Source organism: Festucalex cinctus, chromosome 16, assembly GCF_051991245.1.
Source record: "Festucalex cinctus isolate MCC-2025b chromosome 16, RoL_Fcin_1.0, whole genome shotgun sequence".
In the NCBI taxonomy this organism is placed as follows: Eukaryota; Metazoa; Chordata; class Actinopteri; order Syngnathiformes; family Syngnathidae; genus Festucalex; species Festucalex cinctus.
This window is the reverse complement of record NC_135426.1, coordinates 2,249,396-2,254,049: the sequence shown is the minus strand read 5'-3', so window position 1 is coordinate 2,254,049 and position 4,654 is coordinate 2,249,396. Positions and strand designations below refer to the sequence as shown.

Sequence of the window (4,654 nt, the reverse complement as noted above, 5' to 3'; positions counted from 1 at the left end):
TGACAAGTGTGAAACAAGGATTATTGGGAAAACTGTAACACAGTACTGGTACTTGTCTTACATTAAACAAATTTAAAAGAGAGCAACTTTTTCCTCTGTACATAGCATAATGAAAGTCATTGCGTACCCCATCAACATTACATCATACCGTCATCTCAGGATGGTAGGCACCTGTGCTAAAATAAACTACATTAATTAACAGTTCAATTTTTAACCCTGAAATTACTACATCTAATCATTATTCACTTCATTTTTTGTGCTTTTAGAAATAATAGAGATTTATGCCATTACTTTAAGAGGGACCATATTGCACATTGAGCCAAATCCTGTCATTTGTATTATGTATAGCTTTGTAAACAAACCCAACAATAGAATTTGTATAAACGCTGCCTTTATTAGCGCCAAACAAACAGTCGCATGTTGTCCTCCTCCAATGCTTTGATGCTCGCCTTCGTTTCCATCATGTCATTGGCAATCAAGTCGGTGTGGCATGAGATCCCTAAAGGAAAAAAAATAATAAAAAAATCACAAAAAAATACGGTACCAGTAATAGGTTTAATATAGTAAAGTAGTATAGTTTTTTTGTCAGTGTAAAAGAAATGTACACATTTTGTTGCATTTTTTAATGTATGAACATTGCTACAGGCAAATACTTATTTCTATAAACACTTCCAAATGTCTCTAAAATATAAGGTGCGTGTACACACACAAACAAACACATACATTCACTCATGCATACAATATATCATGTAATGAATTCTGAGTGGCATACCAGAGTCAATGATGTCAGCAGTACTTGAGGGTACAGGTTACTGGAACCATCTGGCTGCATAACTGCAACAATCTCTGCCACTTCGAGTCGTCTTTTCTTTGCTTGTCTCTCCTGTGCACGTTCATATCTTGGCACCGACTGGGCTGAGACATAGATGTTGTAACTTGGGACCCAACTTTAATGTTGGAGCCCAGTCGGGATGATTGGACAGAAAAACGGGCGCAGGGCGACCTGTTAAAATAAACAAATATATAAACAAATAAAATATGGAAAGACTGGTTATTTTACCGCAGTAGGGTGGCCGTGAATAAGTTCTTTAGCATGATGTGTAGGCTACCGGGGGTCTGTTTTCTTGCATCAGCCCCTTCTGTCTCTTTTTTTTCCAAGTTTACATTTTGCCACCAAAAAACATGTTATCGGCATTAAAAGCCCAAGACTAATCAATCCAATTTCAGCAGTAAACACTTTGCACTGGCACTACTTGGGTGAAAATGTTCGATGTTAGCTTTCGGCTAACGTCCGCTAGCCAGCTTGTACTACCGAACTTGCTTGCTCATGAATCCAAAACATAAGCAACTTGCCCATATATGGGCGGTCGAAACGTTATTAATCCTCATGCATTAAATAAAGGTAAACAAGCTTACCGCTCACAAAGTGATCGCTGCACACACGAGCCCAAAGTAACGACTTCCCTCCGGAGTCCGCACTCCTCTGTCTCCAGGCCCTGGTTCCTAATTATTTTCGGAATTCGGAAAAAAGACCGACCATTTTCCCCCTTGGCTTTGTTCGAACAGCCAACGATGCAGCAACAATGTACCATTTTAAACGCAGAAAACAAACGTGATAGATACGTGTTAGACCGAATCGCTACGTAAATGGAGGCCACCCAGCATGGCGACTACGAGAAATCCGAGGCGGAAGTGACGACATGTGCAAGCGACCTATAGCGCCCCCTCGAAATTTTTAACGAAGCAGCCCCGGTTGTACGTTTAAGCAAGAACGACGAATATTTTTAGGTGTATGAGGGAGCCCAAGACCTACAAAAAAGTCTCTTGGACCCATATGCTAAAATGAACAGGAAGTGAGCTACGAATTTTTGAATGTCCCATTTTTGACAATTTTTGCACATTCACAGGGCGCAGACTTTTGCCCACTTCTCCTACACGTTTCATCTGACTGAGTTAAGACTTGACCTGGACCATGTCAAGACCTGAGCCAACGACAGGGGGAAAAATCTTGACCTTTCGAAATACTATATGTTGAAGGCGGGGCATCAAAATTTGTGTTTCGCACTGAAAAAGGATATGCTTAATAACTCCCCGGTACATGCTCCAAAAAATCCCAAACTTGACATGTATGTTTATCGTCAAGGCCTGAAGCTATCTCTATGACAACATTCAGTTATATATGCAGCGCCACCTAGCCCTTGAGGCATAAAAAAAAAATACCCCACATACGGTATTTTGTACAAAAAATGTAAACTCATTCTAAGTGTGATAACTAAGTCATTTATGAATATTCTTTTAGTTTCCACCACTCAAAATGTTCACTGGCATCAGACTTATCCAAACATATATATATTTTTATTTATTTTTGATAGCCTCTGTGGACATTAAAAGCAATATCGTGAATGAAGGATATGCTTAATAACTCCACGGTACATGTTCCAAAAAAAATCCCACACTTGACATGTATGCTTATAATCAAGGCCTGAAGGTATCTCGATGACAACATTCAGTTATAAATACAGCGCCACCTAGCCCTTGAGGCTTATATAAAAAAAAAAAACCCACATACGGTATTTTGTACAAAAAAATGTAAACTCATTCTAAGTGTGATGACTAAGTCATTTATGAATATTCTTTTAGTTTCCACCACTCAAATTGTTCACTGGCTTCACACCGATCCAAACGTATGTACGTTTCCATTTTGTTTTATTCATTTTTGATTGCCCCTTTGGACAATAAAAGTAACATTGTGCAATGAGTACAACGAGCGATGATGTATATATACACTTTTACAAAAAATACCAATCAGGGCAACTCATTGCCTAAAAATAAAAAAGGACGCTGATTTTTGCAGGTCTTAACAATCACCAAAACCCGTTGAGCTTGACACACACTGGCAAAAAAAATATTCTACATGTAAATGTTTATTATGCCATTTTCAAAGAAATTTTGCTTCCAATATGCCAGTACCCCAACGTGCCAGTACCCTAACGTGCAAGTACCCCAACGTGCAAGGACTCCAACGTGGCCCGGGCTGCGAGGGCCCTTTATAGCTGCTCGCAGCTCTAGTTCTTCTTCTTCTTCTTCTTCTTCTCCGTAAACGATCGCATTTTTGAGGGCCTAAACATTTACGAAAACTCACCAAACTTTGCAGTCTCTTCGGGCCCGGCGAAAAATTTGATATTATGTAGTTGTCATAACAACGCGACTCTATAGTCGGAACAGTCGGAGATACTGAAGCAAGACTTTATTACCCTTCTACACAAGATAATATGCCTAAACGCAGAGGTTTTTCTGAGTGGTCCTCTGCCTACTGTCCGACCAGGTGATGAGCGTTTCAGTCGGATTATGTCACTCTCGAGATGGCTGAAAAGCATCTGTGCTTCTTACTCAGTGAACTTTATTGACAATTTTTCTATGTTTTGTGAACGTCGCCATCTTTTCCAACGCAATGGGATTTATCTCAATAAGCAGGGAGTCAGATTACTGACAGCCAACATCTTCCATAGCGTGCGTCACTGGACGCTATGTTCCCAAAACAAAGGACATGAAACACAACAACCGATAAGAAGAGGATCTGGTGAGGCTGGCTCACTATCTTGCACTCCCTGCCCTTCAGAACAGATTGATTTGTCCTCATCTGCCCACACTCCAAACACCGAACATCCAGCTCCCCTGCTCCGGAACGACACCTGCCAAACACCACCACGACCACCACCACCAGTTTCACTACCAGATGCACCCCTGCGCTGTTCATCGCCCCCAAGCGACACCTGCCAGACAGCGCCACTACCGGATTCACTGCCGGATGCACCCCCGCGCTGTGCACCGCCCCCGAATGACCCGATGACTGACTCGCCAGCGAGTCTCACCAACAGGTTGAGCAATCTGGTCAATCTCTCCATACAGCTAAATAAAAGTCTCTCCAGGCAGCTGCCTGCTGATGACGGTTCGCCCATGCTCCCCCCAAGACGCCACATTCAGCTATCCACTAATCGTCTGACTCCACCAAGCCTCAGCATACAGCTCCCCACCCGCCGACCTCCATCTTTGGCTCTGGAGAATCTCAACTATAGCTCGGTCTGATATGTTTTGGGTCCAGACTACATATACAATATAAAAAACGTGTGTTCCCAGAATATGTCAGGACCCAAGGAAGCTTGTAGCATTCCTGTGATTACAAGAAGTAGAAAGTTGGCAAAAGAAATGAGAAGAAATAAGTCAGAACCTACAAACCTAGTCAGTATAGCTTGTGAACCTCTGACTAAACCAGCGCCTCCGATTGCCACTGTGAGACTAGCGCTACTAAATACAAGATCACTAGTTAACAAATCATTGTTGATTCATGACATTATTATGACATATGATCTTGACTTATTTCTCCTCAGTGAAACATGGCTAACAGAAGGTTCCTGCAACACGGTTCTCAATGAGGCAACACCAACAAATTTTAGTTTCATGAACAAATGTCGTAATGGCAAAAAAGGTGGTGGACTTGCTGCCATTTTTAAATCTCTATTTCAGTGTAAAGAAATTTCATTGGGAAGCTTTAATTCATTTGAATATCTTAGTCTTTTGGTAAAAGGTGAACCAAACATCGTCATTGTCATAATTTATAGACCTCCAAAACAAAAAGGCAGATTCATGGAGGAAT

At 41.3% G+C, this 4,654-nt stretch overlaps 1 long non-coding RNA gene across 1 annotated transcript; it reads right to left on the bottom strand.

The window, feature by feature from the left end:
- Positions 1-234: 234 nt before the first annotated feature.
- LOC144003907 (uncharacterized) lies at positions 235-1,699 on the bottom strand. The gene is made up of 3 exons (XR_013279124.1): positions 1,417-1,699; positions 773-1,003; positions 235-499 (listed from the first exon to the last, which is right to left on the bottom strand). It is a non-coding gene; the product is annotated as an uncharacterized LOC144003907 (long non-coding RNA).
- Between the last annotated feature and the right edge of the window lie 2,955 nt (positions 1,700-4,654).